Here is an 18,338-nt window from a genome sequence, read left to right as displayed (position 1 = left end):
ACTTTAAAAAAGAAATTATTTCATACAAGTTGTTATTTTATAGCTGATATTAAGCTGGTCCCTCATTTGTTAAAAGAATTCAGCAACAATATCAAACATAGCTCATGTAATCGTGGATGGAAGTGTCTATCTGCTTTGGTTTTGGTGGCAGAAACTTTGTAATGATTTTTCAGTTGGTCATATGTCACCTTTATATGTGACATATATGGTTTTCATTTGTCTCCTATCTTTGCTAATGGAGCCAGTGTACCCAGTGGCTACAGGTGATTTGCCAGTACTGGCTTCCTGATAGATATTCTGAATAGTAGTAGGCTACTTTGTATAGACCAGTCTCCAATTCCAGTACTATTATGCTTTTTTTTTCTTTTTTTTTATCGGTCGTGGGGCCTGAACTCTGTGCCTGGGCACTGTCCCTCAGCTCTTCAGCTCAAGGCTGGTGCGCTACCAAGAACCACTTCCAGCTTTTTCTGCTTATGTAGTGCTGAGGAATCGAACCCAGGGCCTCAGCACTCTACCACTGAGCCACCTTCCCAGCCCCTATTATGGCTTGCTTTTAAGATAGTTCAGAGTGATTCCTTATTGGCACAGTCATCCTTGGGAAATCACAAAGGTGCAGCTCTTTATACAACTCACTCTCTTTCTCTCTCTCTCTCAAAGTGCTTTGTTGGGGCCTTCTTCCTTGTGCTGCGCTAGTACAGTTCAGAAATGCTGAATTTCAACTGACTGCTTTCAAATCCCAGATTTGGCTATACATTTAGGTTTAGTTTATGCAAAACAGGCAAAAGGTTGGTTTTCAGCTTTTTTTAGTGTCTGGGTTTGATCATTTCCCTCTGGTTAGTGTGGAGAGAACTAAAGCCCTCTGTTCTGACCAAACAACCACAACCTAAATAGGCCAAGAGACTAGGAAAATACCAGGACAAGTGAAATGAGTAGTACTGTTTAGGGTAGCCAAGCTCAGTCTCTAAGCTTGCAAAGCAATACTATAGTTTGCGCCAGTGAATGTGTGTGTGTGTGTGTGTGTGTGTGTGTGTGTGTGTGTGTGTATGTGTGTGTGTGTGCGCACATGCATGTGCATTCACATACACACCCTTAGTTCTGAAGCTTGAACTCAAGGCCTAGGGCATTGTTCCTGCTCAAGGCTGGTGCTTACCACTTGAGTCACAGCTCCACTTCCGGCTTTTGGGTGGTTTGGAGCTAAGAATATCACAGACTTTCCTTCCCTGGTCTGGCTTTATGGTACTCAGATCTCAGCCTCCTGAGTAGCTAGGGTTATGGGTGTGAGCATTTGACTTTGCAGAGATTTCTTAGCAGGCCTGATGGTACTTCTCATAGGAAGCTGCAAAGTAAAGCATGTTTCTTTTTTTCCTATTTTTTTCCCAATACTGTCCATCTATCTGTAAGAATCTTCTGGTATTCTTGCCTCTGAAAATACCATTTTGGTGAACATGTCTTATTTTTTTTTTTTTGTCAAGGTGATGTACAGAGGGGTTACAGTTAAAAAAGTAAGGTAATAAGTACATTTCTTGTCAGACTTGCTACCCCTTCCCTCATTTTTCTCCCGCTTCCCCCCACCACAACTTGTACAGAGCTTTTCCAACATACTGTCTTGTGTATGTTGCTGTTGCATTGGTTCTCTCTTGTTTGTCTCACCATTCTGTTGTTCCCCTTCCCTTTTCTAATTCAAATAAACGTATACGTAATACCAGGTACCAAAATCAAATACAGTGACAACAGGGGGAAGAACATACAAAAGAAACAAAAAAACCACATAGTACATTAAAAACAATAACAACAAAGAAAAACTTCTGTGTCCATGTCTTGGAGTTCTTTTCGATAAGGGTCATCTTATATAGTCACATGTACATAGTTACTGAGCTATTCTTCTCATCTGCTAAGCTTATGCTAGCATGTCTTTATTTTTCCATAGGGACCCAATTCACTGTTCACTTTCTGACCCTGAGGTTTGGATGGGCCAGACTCATGTTCTTTTTACTAATGTCAATGCCAGTGATGGTCATATGACCCACCCCAGCCCATCTACAGCAGAGAATCCCCAGTAGAATAGTTAGGTGGACTTTGTTTTGGTTCTGTTATCCAATCAGCAAGAGTTATTTAGTTCCAGGTATTATGCTAATGATTTGGGGAAAAGAGCTTATTTCTTTTAAAGTAGAAATGCAGATAGGCCAACCTGGTGCTTCTGGAGACCATTTTTGCCACGAAGTTGAGAGAAGAGAGGGGTATACTCTTTATCATATTGATTCACATTAAATAAATCTATAAGTCCAGCTTTACCTGAAGCCACAGGTCTAAGTAAGTGATTTGTTCTTTGTTTAGGCTACTGTGACTTAGGCTTCTATTACTAAGAGTGAGTAGTAGAATATTGTGTCATCTTGCCACAAAAAAATACTTCCTAGCAAGATTCTAAAAGCTCTAGGACATTAAAAAGTGATCATTTCTTTCTTTCTTATGTTTGCATGCTGTACCTACCAGGGATAGGGTTGGTCTAAGAGGAGTTCAGCAGTGTATGGCCTAGGCTTTAGGTGGAGCCATTTCTATGCCATATAGCTCTTATTTTCTTTGAAACATGCTGTTTTTTTTTTCTTAGAATAATTGACAGGAATAGGAGACAGCAATCTCAAACACATAAACATAACTCAAGCCCTTTCTTGACAGACATTCATTACCATCACTTTGGCCCAAACAAGTAAGCTGGTTTAATTCAACATGGAGATGGGGGAGCATTTCTTCCACAGCAATGAGGAAAGAAAGTAAATATTTGGTGAGCAATAATCAAATCTACCACAGCCTCACCTTAAACCAGAGGAAATAAGGACTATTTATTGTGATATAACATAATTGTAAAGCCACAGTACTTTAGGGATAAACAATAAACAATGTAAAGATATTTTAATCAAGTTAATGGAACAAATGAGAACTTTTACTTAACATTTATATCTATAAGTTTATGAACAATTTGAGCTTCTGGAATACTTTGAATACTAATGATTAGTTGTTTTTTAAAACAATAATGTTGTATAAATGTTCCTTTTTGAATTATTATACATGTACATATATACATATATAGCAGTTATTAATTGTAGCCATTTAATAACTTCTTTAGTTGTGAAATTCCTAGTTCACATGATGTGCAAATATTATGAATTCCACAGGAAGCTAAAAATTAATTTCTGAACCTGCAGTAAAAATAATAATAGATTTTAAAATATTTTTTCAGGTAGTGGGGCTTGAACTCAGGGCTACCTGTTCTTGCTTGGCTTTTTCCCTCAAGGCTTATGTTCTACCACTTGAGCCACAGCTCCATTTCTGGCTTTTTTTTGTGGTTAGAGGTAAGAGTTTCTCAGATTTATTTGCTTGGGCTGGCTTTGAACCACAATCCTCAGATCTTAGCCTCCCAGTAGCTAGGATTACAGGTGTGAGCCACACCAGAGCCTGGCTGATCTTTCCTCTCTAGTGCTTCCTGTGTTTCAGCTGTTCTGCTAGATGAGCCTGAGTGATTTTAAGTAATGTTATTAAATCCCCACATTCTGGTACAAAGGCCAGAGAAAAGACCTCAACCTGATTATGTCTTGTGTCAAGTCTTGAGCTCTGATGTCATTATAGTGTAGCAGCTTCCTGATGACAGTCTCATTTTCATTTCTAGAAAACGCTACTGTTCTAGTTCTGCTTTCATAGACACAGGAGGTGAAGAGAGACTTTGGTTGGAGTTGTCATTTAAGGGAGGTGACTTGGGCAAGAATGTCCCCACAGGGCCTCATGTGTAGGGAATATAATAACCATGAAGAAAACATTTACATAGCACGTGGCTGAGAAGGCACAGTTATTGTTAGGAAGTTTCATTTTAAAAAATCACTAGGACTGGGAATGTGGCTTAGTGGTAGAGTGCTTGCCTAGCATGCGTGAGGCCCTGGGTTCAATTCCTCAGTACCATATAAACAGAGGGGAAAAAAAAGTCTGGAAGTGGTGCTGTGGCTCGAATTGGTAGAGTGCTAGCCTTTAGCAAAAGAAGCTCAGGGACAGGTTCCCAGGCCCTAAGTTCAAGCCCCAAGACTGGCTAAAACAAACTAACAAACAAACAAAAACCCCAACAGACTCACCTTCTTGTCTTGATAATTTTATTACCAGCTTGATCAAGGATTAAGTTTTTTTCAGGGGGGAGGGTCTGGTCGTGGGGCCTGAACTCTGGGCCTGGGCACTGTCCCTCAGCTCTTCAGCTCAAGGCTAGCACTCTACTACTTGAGCCACAGCACCACTTCTGCTTTTTTCTCTTTGCTTATGTGGTGCTGAGGAATCGAACCCAGGGCCTCATGCATGCAAGGCAAGCGCACTACCACTGAGCCACCTTCCCAGCCCCTACCAGCTTGTTTAAAAGAGTGTGGGAATCTTGATTTGGTGAACAGGTAAAATCACTTCTGACTAGTAGTTTCTGGAGTGTTTAGGTTTGGGGACTGTACTAGCACACACACGCACACACACACACACACACACACACACACACACACTCTGGTTTTGTGCAAGTTCCAATAGTCAGTATCCAGGCTGCATAAGTGATCACAATTGAGCAGTAAAAATTCCTGAGAAAGCAGAAACATTAAGTTTCAAATTCCACCTGAATCTATATAGCTGGATGCAAGGTTTTATAATTAAGATCTTTGGATGGAAAACTTGATTTAAAAAAAAAAAGACAAACCTTTACTTTGACTTGAGGTTAACACCGGATTGGGGGAGGAGTGTCGAGCGGTTGGAGGCAGTAATATAGTCACGCCCCACTGTAGAAGACCAAATAGATGGAGGATATCTCCTCAGAATTTGTCATGTCTGTTTTACTATGTAACAATTTATGAGTGGTAATGTGGATGATGGCTGTGATCGTATCTATAATACTGTTAATATAATATAATGTACTGTTTATAAGGTACTTTTCAAACAAGGTAAGCACAACTTGAATATAATTGCAGGAGAGAGATTATTGTAGACACGTGGAGGCATGATTCTCGACTCTAATTTGGGCAGGGAGACAATTAGCTTTAGAGCCTGTGCCCACTTTTCCTGGGCTGTGAGGGGAAGGAAGAGTCAATGTATTTTGGTAAATCTCCTCCTCCTCCCCCTCCTCCTCCCCCTCCTCCTCCCCCTCCCCCTCCCCCTCCTCCTCCTCCTCCTTCTCCTCCTTCTCTATTTTTAGGATGAGAAGGTTGCTTCACCGGTGGGTGAAGATACTGAGCAAACACCAGGGTTGGGAACAATTTAAAAAAAAAGCCCAGAAAACTGAGTCATACACCTGCCCTTAGCAAAATCTCGAGTGAATAGATGGATGCCCTGAGTGGCAGGGAGCAAGTGAGCTGTCAGAACTTGAAATGAGAGGAATTCCGAAGTTACAGTCTTGCCCAGAGAATGGCCTCCATCCCATTTTTGAATGATTCAGCCCAAGGACTCAAGAGGAGAACATGATGTTACTTCTGAGAGATTTGCTCATGTAAAGTAAAAGGGGGAGGGGTGTCCAGAACCTCACCTAATTTGAGTCTCACAGGCAGTGACATGATCTAGTCACGTTCTTGCCTTTGTGACTTTTGCAACTTTAATACTTCTTCCAATTTGTCCTTTGAAGCAAAGTAGGTGGTAGGCCAAATCTGTGGTTTGTCTTTCTTTCTTTTTCTGTCTTTTCTTTCTCTCTCTTTCTTTCTCTCTTTCTTTCCCTCCCTCCCTCCCTCCCTCCCTCCCTCCTTTCCTCCCTCCCTCCCTCCCTCCCTCCCTTCCTTCCTTCCTTCCTTCCTTCCTCCCTTCCTCCCTTCCTCCCTTCCTCCCTCCCTCCTTTCCTCCCTCCCTCCCTCCCTCCCTCCCTCCCTCCTTTCCTCCCTCCCTCCCTCCCTCCCTTCCTTCCTTCCTTTTTTCCTTCCTTTCTCTTGGGTGTAGTGTGCGCATGCATCAGTACTGGGGCTTAAACTCAGGGGCTGAGTGCTGTCCTTTAACTTTTTCACTCAAGGCTGGTGGTGCTCTACCATTTGAGCCACAATTTGACTTCTAATTTTCTTTGGTGATGTAGTATATATTGTTGGTATATATGGAGAGAGTACCTCATGGACTTTCCTGTTTGGGTTGGCTTAGAACTGTAATCCTCAGATCTCAGCCTCCTCAATAGCTAGGATTACAGGTGTGAACCACCAGTGCCCAGCTAAAAATCTGTGGTTTTAGTGTTGTAAACATTAGGGCCTTGCGGTCTTCAGAAGATCTCCATGTTCCCAGGCATGGCCCTCCCTCATAGGGTCAAAATGAAAGCCAGGACACAGGATTGACTCTGCTCCCTCTAACCTTCATTTACTTAGAGAAGGTTTTTCTCTTCTTTCTTTGGATATACAGCTCGGAGTGGCTTTGATACTTAACCTTTCTGAGGACCAGTACACTTCTTTATGATCTAGAAACTCTTCTAACTCTACAGAGTCAAGTTCCGTGTTCACTCAAGGTATGAAGTCCATTGTTTTAACCATGGCAGTAGGTCCCAAGGATATAAATGACAAATATATGGTTCCTGCCCTGAAGGATTTTATGATAGAATGAAGAAAACATAGGCAAAACAATTGCTACAACACGGTTATTGATTCCATGAAGATGGGGATTATGGAGGGTAGATTGCTTGCTCTAGCTGAGAGGGTGAGAAAAAGTTTCAAAGAAGAGGCCTCTTGAGCTAGGGCTTGATGGTTAAGAAATATGTACAGACAGGTGTATACAATGTAAAAATATCAGTCTACATGTGTCAGCCTTCTGCGTGAAATTCCCCACGGGCTTTCTGCCCAGTATCCAGGAGTCCAATCTCCTTGGGTGTAGTTACAAGACCACTGTCATGTGTGGCCTCCAGTGTTTTTGAGGCAGCTGCTTACTCCCATTCTCCACCTGGCTTGTTGGCCACTGCTCTTCAAGCCGCACTCAGCTCTCCATATTTGTCCCATGGCTGAGCTGCTTCACTGACAGCTCTTCCTAACTCTTCCTCGTCACTTTGATGTCAGAGTTAAGTACAGTCTGCCACTTGTCAGTATTTCCAGTTTTTCTCTTTGTGGGAGGAATCACAATTTGCTTCCCTCTAGAGGATAAGGAAATTTGCTTTATCCCATGAACTATTAGGGGACGTTATATGCATGACCTCCCAGCAGAACCTGATAGCAATGTGAGAGTTTGTAAGATTTTCTTCTGCCATTAGACAGTAGAGGGAACAAAGTTCAGCTATCACTATTACTCACTGTAGAACCTTTCAAGTCCATAAATGATTCTTCCTAAAAGAGAAATAAGTGTTTATGGATTTTTTTTAAATAATGGAAGCTCCCCTGCTTTGGCTGTTGATCTTTTCTAATTACTGGTCTTAAAGCTGACATCCAGTTCTACCCCCTTTTTGTTACAACTAGCTTTCTATTTCCATTTACTTTCTTTTCCTGTTGCGTGAATCTGAAGGTTTGCTGTTTGTATGTTGATTTGTGATTTATCTCCCTTCATGAAGTATGATATTTAGGAGAGGAGGTTTCTTACATGGCTTCCCTCCCCTTCTCTCCCCACCCTCTCGCCAATTACACAAATTTCTGGCTCAAAGTGGGTGTTCAAAGATGGTGGACAAATAGAATATATCTCTCCACAGGCGACATTGGAGCTAATCTTCAGAAAAAGAAAACAGAAAACACAGCATGGGAATGCTTGAGTGAAGTGCTGCACACTAATTAGGCAAAACAAATATGAAGGATTTTCTCAATTTCAGTGTCCTTCATATCAGTCTAAAAAAACATAACTCCTAAAGTATATTACGTATTTATTGGCAAAGAAGTTCGATATAAATATTGTGCTGTTTGCAAAATGAGTTTCTCATTCAGCAAACATCAGTGTTCTTTGTCATTTGTTTAAAAAGGCAGCTTTATTATGGGGTACTGCTTTAAGTAGTGTAGTGGTGATTTAAAGCCTGAGGATCACAAGTAAATCTCTAGGATGAGGACATAGCTCAGTGGTATAGTGCTTGCTTTGCATGTGGGAGACTCTGGTTTGATCTGCAGGACTATTACAACAGATCAGACTTCCCCCATTCTTTACCCAAAACAAGTTTAACTGAATTGAATGATTGTTTCTCCACGTAGGCATTGTTGACCCCCAGTATATTTTAAAAAGGAACTGCATAAATGAATTCCAAAATAGAAGAAGTGAAAAATTGAGTTGTGTAAAATATTGACCATAAGTCATTTAAAAATAACTCAATAACCTATAGATAGAATATTATTTTAAGAAGGAACATAGATTTTTTAATATGCCATGACCTTGAAATTATTTTGAAATAAATACTTGTTCAAATGCTATTGAGTTGCTAACCTTTCTGAAATGACATTGGCACTTGGAAGCCTGGATTTAAAGACCTAGCAATGGAACACAAAGTTTCCAGAAGAAAATGCCAGCTTATTTCTCTACATAAGTTTGGCTTGAAGGTCTGAAAGACTCTTTTCTCCTGTCAGACAAGTGTGCTGGATACTGCTAGCTTTTGATTCAACTCACTTTACAAGCTGGCTCCATTGAGTTACCTAATGTCCCTCAGTTTTGGGACTTAGCACCTAAGGTACTACTTCCTTCCATCCGTGTTAGCAGAATTGGAAATAAACATCATGGACCTGATGCTATTAAGTTGGTTACATCCCTTTACCAGGGAAAGATCATGAGATTGTTCCCTTCTTCCCTTTCTCCCGCCTTCTCTTTTTAATTTTGGCAGTACTAGTGTTTGAACTCAGGCTTTCACCACTTAAACCACAACTCTAGTCCCTTTCCTAATCCTCATCCCTTTGCCTCTCAAGTAGCTGAGATTACAGACATGAATCACCACTTCTTTAATTCTCTTAACAGGAAGTATAGGGTCAATAAGGATTTCATTCTACTTTTCATTATTGTAAGCAAGTGTGGTATCTAAGTGAATTCTTCTGTCCCAATACAGACTTTAGGCATCTTTATTATATGTTTCCTTCCTGTGATAGTTACTTCATTTACAACTCCATGACAGCTGGACTTGGGTATGTTTGTGCTTCTTACAGAGTAAACTATGGAAATTCTGAGTACTTATTTGAGATTACTTAGATTTGACTTCTTCCTTTCCTCCTCCCTCCCTCTCTCCCTTCCTTCCTCCCTCCCTCCCTTCCTTGCCTTCCTGCTCATTTTTGTATTTTCTTCATTAGAAATTTTAATAGAGAGATTGTTTGCTAGCATATTATTACTGTCTTATACCCTGTGTTCATTAAAATTGCAGCCTCATGATTCAACATATATGCCACTTGCCTATTGATGTCCTTCATCCTGTCTCCTACCTTTTCTTTGTCTTCATTTATGTTTCTCTTGATTGCTTTATATTGCAAGGGGATGTGAGTGTCCTTAACTCTATGCATTTTGGGGGCTTTGGTAGTAGTAAGTTCCTGATGTCACATATGCAGATATATATTGAGCTACTTAAACCCTAGGGGTTAGTGGTGCTGTAGGGTACACATATATTTCTAGAGAATTACTGGACACTTCTTCCAGTTCATAAGATATAAAAATGCATCTTAGAGACCACAAGCCTGTTTACTAAAGCCCAAGACAGAAATATTTCTGAGAGGAGAATGGGGACTTAGAGATCTTAGATTCTCAATTCAAATCCAGTGGGCATCTTTACACAATCATCTGTTATCTCCCTAAGCTTCACTTAAAATAAATAATTGCTTATCCACAATGTAGGGGATAAGCATGTTCACTTTGCAAATGTTTGCAGGCGAAACAAACAATCCTTGCAAGGGAACAAATAGAGACTATTTGTTGAAATGTTTGGGAAGCACTTGGCATTGTATGGAAGATTTAGTGTCTGACTCCTATTATTGAATCTTATAAGCAAGTAGAGGAGAGACAGAGGATTTTATGGGACATCAAGGCTACAAAAAAGTGAGATAATGCTGTCTAGCAGATGTTGTATGCCACTCTGAATATTTTGCATGTTTCCTATCAGTATATACAGTGGAACTGATGAGTGGTATTTCCATTTGCCAAAAGAAGACACAAGGTAACAACTTCATGTACACTATGACCCATTCTTTGTTTAAAAGTGAGCCCAGTGAGACAATTGTTGGGATAAATGCATGATTAGAAATCAGAGCCCTTACCTAAAGACACTTGACTGCCACCTGCCGGAGAATCATCAAAGTAAAGCTAGAATTTAACGATGATCATGGTTGCGCCCTCTATGGTTGTTCCTTGGAGGGACAACTAAGTTATGTTACACATAACAGTTGTGTGATCACACATAAAGTTATGTGATCACAAACAGTTCCCCCCTGCCCCCCCCCACACACACTGGGGGTGGGTGTTATGATTGGCCTAATGAAATCAGTTACTAGAGGCTGATACTTAAGAAAAAGTGTCCTTAAGGATGTATATGAACAAAATAAAATCTTAACAGAGAGGACTGGATTTTCCCAAGGACTGCAGGGTTGAAATAATAGTACTCTCTCACACACAGAATGGCTGCTGATTTGAAATGACTCTGTGTATGAGTTTTCCATCTTCAAATATTAACTTCTGTGAAAATTGATGATGGAAAGGGAAAGGACTATTGAGGGTTAGGAGTGTATTTTTGGGAGCCATCTTTGTCAGCACCCCACAGAAGCCCTGGACTGTGCTGGCCAGTATGTTTGCTAACAATATATAAACTTTAGTTGTAGGTAGTAAGAGGGTCCATCAGCAAGAATACAACCTCTGCTAACCTGTTCTTTTCCTTTTCCTTCAGCTGAGCTGAAGGTAACTGTGTACAAATGAAAATGGAGCTGGTTTAATTAGGCAGAACTTTAAGGAAGCCAAGTAACAAATGACAACTTAATTAAATATAATTAAAACATTTTAGACCTTTTTGAGGGCTCTTTCAGAAGAGCAATGAATGCCGCATGAAAGAAGGCTAGGGGAGAGACCGGCAAGGTGCTTTCGATTTCCTTTTTCTTTTGGGATTCAGCTCTCTCTCTCTCTCTCTCTCTCTCTCTTTCTCTCTCTGCTATTAGAAATACAGCTGGGTCCTATTTATACTCCATTTTCACATTTGTTTGAATTAAAATCCCAGATTGCTTTCAAGGTTGAGCGTGCGTGGCAGCCAACGTTTATGCAGCCATTTCAAGACTTTACTGGGTTACTGGGTTCCAGGAAGGGAAACTATGCCATGCATTTTGAGCCACAAGGAGGAGAGAAAGGAAACAGAAACCCAAACCCAAAGCTCTGACGTCACTGTTGTTTGGCGAGATTGTTCTGCTCCGAACATGTGCTGCCTACTTAAGACTCTAATTATTCTAAATTACTTAAATTGGCCCTAATACCTACGTTTTATTATTTGATATTAAAGAACAAACCATTTTAAGAAGAAATTCATAATGCAATTAAAACATTGGCAACCAGCTCTCTCAGTAGAAAGCCTGGGCTTGGAAACAACCTTTACTGCTACCCCGCCACCTGAATTCTAACCTACGAGCTCTGTGTACTGCTTGGCTCTACGCTCAGCCTTTTCAAGTTGTCCTGTTTACATCTAAATCCAACAGTCCAGCCATGCCAGCTTGTTAGCACATGGAAAACTGCAGTGCTCAGAGAGAGTTATGAATCCCTATATTCTTTATACTTTAAGATCCACTCTGACATCCCCAAGTAATTGCCAGGTAAACCTACCATATGGTGTTTCTTATGTGTGTGTGTGTATATATAGCGGGGGAAGGGAGCAGGGAACAAGAAATAGGCTAATAATTTCCATTAGCATAATATTGTTATTATAAAGTTTTAATGACTTCACTGATGTGGTGTCCTGTCCTGCTGGAAAGTTTATGAGCCAGAAATAAAATAATACTTATGGGGACCCATGAGGCCATTTGAGAGAAGTACTAGAGAGGTTAATGAGATCTTATGTCTCTAAGGCTCCTAGTAGAATGTTCTTATTTGAGCTGAACTAAGGAGTTGGGAGGTGGCACTGGAGATACAAGATATAGTCAGTAGAAGCAGAAGCTCATGGTCAGTCCTGCCTCTGCTGCTGAAGTCCCAGCTAGCATTGGGACTTCTGATCTGGTTTCTGAGTGCCTGAATTCCTCTTCTTCCTCCATTGCCCAGGACAGATGACCTTGAGCATATGCCTTGAAGTTCTTGGTGCTTTTGGGTTTTCATCTTCAAAATGGACATAGTAGTAGTAGTAGTAGTAGTAGTAGTAGTAGTAGCAGGAATGATAAATGATGAAGAGAGTAGTAGTTGGTATTTACTTAGGATGATCATCATCCTTAATTAGATACCATAACCTTGCTTTTTGTTCTGATATGGAAGAAACACCCTCCACTTTGCTCCTTTTCTATAGAAAATGAAATGATCCTTTGGGAATATCAAGGCAATGAATCAAATGGTGGTGATAGCTGGACTATTTCCAGCAGTGCCAGAGGCCAGCTTTATAGTATAAGTATACACTGCCCTTGCCTTCACAAGGGTTGTTTTAATTTTCAGTTGGCTGAATGCAGTTGGTTTGCTCAGGGGTTGCAACTGTATGATCCACGGGGTGGTTCACATCTCTGTCTTCTACCACAGGATAATCATTTTTTTCCTCCTCACATAAGAGAAAGTGTCCTTTGTCTTCTCGCTTCGATATACTTTGATATATGAACTCTAGCCCATGATCTGGAATCAAGCTCGTGAAAAGAACAAGTACTCATTAGCTTCACATGAGAGCCTCCATCTTTTTGTGTGTGTGTGTGTGCTAGTATTGGGTGCTTGAACTCAGTCCCTATACACTGTCCCTTAAGTTTTTATTCTTTTAGTTTTTTTTTTATTTGAGCCTGACATCCCACCACAAGTGGAGCCATAGCGCTACTTCCAGCCTTTTTGATGTTTAATTGAAGATAAAAGTCTGACAGACTTTCCTGCCCAGGTTGTCTTAGAACCTTTATCCTCAGCCTCCTGAGCTAGGATTACATGTATAAGCCACTGGTGCCAAGTCATCTTAAAGGAAAGTGCCAACACTTCGCACTGCTGGAATGAATCGAGACAGTTCCTTATGCAAACCTGGCTTTTGTTTTGCACAGGTATTATCATCGTCCATTACCCATAATGACTTTCACCACTTTCCCTATGGACCCAGACACAATGTATCCACAGCCATTACGGGAAGACCTCCCTTCTCAAACCAAATTCCCAGGAAAGCAACGTTTGAATAAATGAAAGCAAGTATTGTTAAGGTTCCCTTTGAGAACATTGCTTGATTTCCTTAAGACACAATATTGATTCTTTTCCTTTCATATTTTACTTATAGACCATAGGTTCTTAATATGAATAACACACACACACATATATATATATATATATTGCATTATATATATATATATATATATATATATACTAACTAACTTAATATACGTAGCATTTTTGCTCTTAGTTACAAGTGTAGGACTCAAGTATGTGCTGTTTTGAGTCACTGTGGATCAGCGCTGAAGTATTTGCTATTCATCTGTGTGGTTCTTTCTAGGTTAAGCCCTCATCCCGTGAAGTTCCAGCAGTTCATTTCCTATTCAAACAAGCTAAATGCAAGAGACAAAACGAAGATAAATTCCTCAATGGGCGCAGATAAGCTAGTTAGGTAAGGGGAAAGATAATTAGTCTCTCTTAAACCAGCTCTGATTCTTCCAGGTTTTATCTTTGTAGCTTTAGGTGAGGAACCTTCTTTTGGTCTCTCTAAGTCAAGTGATTTCTATCTTCTTACACCTGAGGCATTTCAGCAACAAGGTCCAAGGGAGCTGAAAGTGAGCTCTTTCTTAATGAAAGCAATGCTGTCATTGTGTGCATGTCCTGTGAGGGGGGGTGGTGGTGGCAGGGAAGGAGATGTAGTGAAGATAGTCTTCAAGAACAGCAGGGGTACCGAGGATGCTCTTAGTTAGGAAAGGACTGGCACCATTAAGGACATCTTACTGAAATGTTTCTTGGTAACTTGTCTTAGAACCAAAATTCCCAATATGTATCAAGTAAAGTGCTGAGTCATTGATTTTTGAGGATGGTAATACATGAAACTTTTTTTTTGTGTGTGGGTTGTGGGGCTTGAACTAGGATCCTGGGTGATATCCCCGATCTTCTTCACTCAAGGCTTTGTACTCTACCACCTTGAGCCACAGCAGCACTTCTAGTTTTCTGGTGGTTAATTGGAGATAAAAGTCTCATGGATTTTTCTGTCCAGGCTAACTTTGAACAGTGATTCTCAGATCTCAGTCTATTGAGTAGCTAGAATTGCAGGTGTGAGCCACTGGCACCTGCTAGCATTTTCTTTATATCTATGAATAAAGCTCCTCTACCAGGTTTAAAACATCCATCCGATGGGCTGTTTAAGGCTCATGAAATCATCTGGATGATGATACAGTAGGCTTCTATGCTTCTTCTTGGCTTCCCACTGCCTGTCTGCCTGTATCGATAATTTTGTATGGGCTGTAGTGATGATATAAATATCCAAATGGCCCTAGGCAAATAAAAGTTTTCCATTCCGCAATTTCAATTTTCACATCAGCTCTCCCTAAGTGTTCTGGCTCCATTTGTGGCTCAGGTATATATTTTTTAAAATTTCATTTCATTTTCTCATCCTAAACACTGTTCTTCATCTTGTCTGACAATACCAACCACAGACAACTCTGTTCTATAGTTATCCCTGAAGTTGTACCTGGCTCTTTGATAATCAACAGATATTTGCATACCAGTGCTTCATCATCCTAAGCTTCATCATCAGAGTAGGCTTCACTCTACTCCTCCAAAGTCAGGATCCATACTTTACAAGATCTATGCTTGATCTACCTGCATGTTCAACTTTTGTTCTCAAGTCATTGCTGGGTGACAGTCACAGTATTCATATCTCATAGTCCTCAGACTCTTTAAAGGTCTAACCGTAGCGTAACGAAAACAAAAATATTGCAAGTAGACTCAGGAAAGGTTGACTTTTATCCCTTCACCTGTCTTGATGAGAGAATAAAAGACTGGGGGAAGTTATTGCAGCAATCTTCCTCTCTAGTTATTGGTACTGCTGAGATCTTGTTATTATGACTGTAACACTGACAGGGTTAGAGGATTCTGGACTTAAGAAACAAGAAAGGTTCACTTAAGAGCTTTTGTTATACAATATACTTAGAGCAACAATACATATGAAGAAGGAGAGGTTTTCCTGTTAATAAATTGCCAAGTCCCAGCACCCTGTTCTTTGATGGACCAAATGACTGCAGGATTAGAAGTTCTAAGGGTCTGTAGTATGCTCAGCACAAGATAATGAATTTTGTTTTGGTTTGTTTTTTGGTCGTGGAGCTTGAACTCTGGGCCTGAACACTGTCCTTCAGCTCTTCAGCTCAAGGCTAGCACTCTACCACTTGAGCCACAGTGCCACTTCTGGTTTTCTGAGCGGCTTATTGAAAATAAGAGTCTCATGGCCTTTCCTATTCAGGCTGGCTTTGAACCATGATCCTCAGATCTCAGCCTCCTGAGTAGCTAGGATTACAGGCATGAGCCACTGGTGCCTGGCTTACTTTTAATTTCTTTTTAAAAATTGCTCTTATAAAGGTGATACACAGAGGGGTTGCAGTTATATAAGTCCAGTAATGAGTACATTTATTTTTGGACAGTGTCAGTCCATCTCTCATTTTTTTCTCAGTATGGAAATGTTTTTGTTTCTCAAAGAGCTGTTAAAATACGAACATGAATAGGGTAAAACATGGCTGAAACCTGAAAACCTTGGTGCTAGATAATCTAATGCTTCCCAGAACATGAGGCCTGAGGCATCCACTTGTATCTTTAATATTTCTGGCATTATATGGACCACAAGAAGGCATAAAAACTAAGCAAGATACAAGTATGTGTTTGTGTGCATACATACATACATATGCAATATAGTATAGGTATATCATCCATATATGTACACCATACATTTTTATCAAATTCTAAAGATTATCCAAATAACTTTTGAATCTCTTTTTGTTTGTTGAAGACACTTATTACTTTATAATGCAGCTAAAGAACATTACATCTGTGAAAACATCCTCAAACTTACTGAGATGTGACCTCTTTTTGTGTGTACTTGGGCTTGATCTTAGGGCCAAGGTGCTTTCCCTTTGCTCAAGGATGGTGCTCTACCAGTTGAGACACAACTTTACTTCTGGCTTTTTGGTGGTTAATTGGAGATAAAAGTCTCACAGACTTTCCTGCCTGGGCTGGCTTCCAAACTTGATCCTCAGATCTCAGCCTCCTGAGTAGCTAGGATTATAAGTGTGACTACTGGCACCTCTAGCATAGCATTCATCTTGGTCTAACAAGCATATCCTGAGTCACTTTAATTGTCAATTGAATTGCAAATTCTTAAAATACAGGGAGATTATTTTTTAAATTTATGCATTATGACTCTCTAGTGAAGTACTTAACATATTGGGAGTGTGTGGCAACTATTAAATCAGGCAGGTCAAATTATATAGTTGACTTATTTTAATTACTTTTAAAATATTCTCAAATCTTCATTGATGAATCTAAGGCAAAACTATTTAAAAATAGTTTTTAAAATACATTTTTAAAATACCTTTTGAGAGACAGGATCTTCAACAATTTGAAGCAAGATTAATCAGTGCTGAATTTTGTTTGTACCATGTCCAGCAACTTCTTCCACATGGCCAGGTGTCTAATCTAGAACTCTTTAGACTGTGTGTAAGTTATAGAAGAAGGCTCAAGTTTTGGTGTAGTGGGGTGCTTAAAATAAAGCTACAAAAAATGCCATGCATTGACAGTGAGTGCACATTTTCAAATTGGAAGATTTCTCATTTTTTTTATGTTTCATTGCTTCTTGAAAAATCGGGATCAGACAAAATCGTATCTCCATTTCCACTAGAACTGAAGAGCAGTTGTTTCCTTTTGCTGGGACATGCTGAAAAATCCCCTACTTTCTTTAGTCTCATCTACAACTCTCTAATAATTGAAATCCTGTCAGCACCATCTTTCTTGGTCCTTTGGTCCTTTGCACCTTGTGTTTATAGCCATGGACTAAAAAGAAAAATCTAGGTATAAAGGAGAAGTAGCTTCTCTCCCTTCCTGCTCCCTTGGAACTTAAACATTCCAGAAAGCTCATCAGATAAACCCGATGTGGTACTGAAGCCTGGAGAAGCAACCTGACCAGTGGAATAGAGTAGTAAGCATGAACTTGTTCCAAATACATACAGAACTCTAACATGCTGTAAATGGGCTGAAGGCTTCAGGGCAAAAATTAACTTTTTAATTTACTGCAAAAGCTATTGTTTAACCACTTGAAAAAAAAATAGGTTTCACCTAAAAATGCCAAATTTCGATAAAAGAAAAGAAAAGAAATGGTCTTTAGACATATGGAACTATGTTCAGACTTACTCGTGATTACAACAGCACAAATAGAAGTAATACTATTTCCTGCCTGCTAGATTGATTTAAACATAGGACATATACTGTGTTGGCCAGGATGTGGAGGGAGACAGACAATTCTTTCAACTGGGCTGAAGAAATTGGTCTGTGTATTTTCTGATATAGTGGTTGTTTTATGGTCTCTCTTATGGAAATAGACATAAAGTTAAATAAATATAAAGACCAGTACATGTTGACTAAAATCGTAAAGGGAAGCTGGTGCTGGTGGCTCATATCTGCAATCCTAGCCTCTCAGAAGGCTGAGATATGGAGATTGTGGCTCAAAGCTAGCCTGGGAAGAAAAGATCCCATGAGACTCTTATCTCCAATTAACCAACAGAAAACCAGAAGTGGCACTGTGGCTCAAGTGGTAGCGCACTAGCCTTGAACACAGGGTTCAGGAACAGCGCCCAGGCCCTACGTTCAAGCCCCACAACTGATTTAAAAACATTGTAAAGGGTGCTAGAACCTAGAAACCACATAATGCTTTAAACATGCCTAGGTGGAGCACATGATGCATCACATGATGCATGGAGTCAGCTGTGCACCTTCACCTTTAACTCCAGGATTACAATTTGATTATGGATATTTCCATTGTTTAATTTTAATTTCTTTATTGTTTAAATTTTTTAACCTGTTGCTGCTCAATTGTATGGGCAAAGCAGGTTTTTATCGCCCTTACATGAGTCCATCACATTCAATTCTATTTCTATCACACTATATTAAATTCCAATGTCATGGAAACCAGCAATCCTTGGACCTTTACCCTCTTAATGGTTCTCATCATTAATACTTGACCCTAAAAGCTAGCTATACAATAAGCCATGTTTATAGGTGCAGAGTAAAGGGAAAAACAGAAACAAAGTGGGCCCAGTGATTATTATTTTGGCATGCTTTTCAGAAAT

Source organism: Dipodomys spectabilis, unplaced genomic scaffold, assembly GCF_019054845.1.
Source record: "Dipodomys spectabilis isolate Male_0828 unplaced genomic scaffold, ASM1905484v1 ptg000175l, whole genome shotgun sequence".
Taxonomy (NCBI): domain Eukaryota; kingdom Metazoa; phylum Chordata; class Mammalia; order Rodentia; family Heteromyidae; genus Dipodomys; species Dipodomys spectabilis.
The sequence above is the reverse complement of the archived record's forward strand: the minus strand, read 5'-3'. Positions refer to the sequence as shown.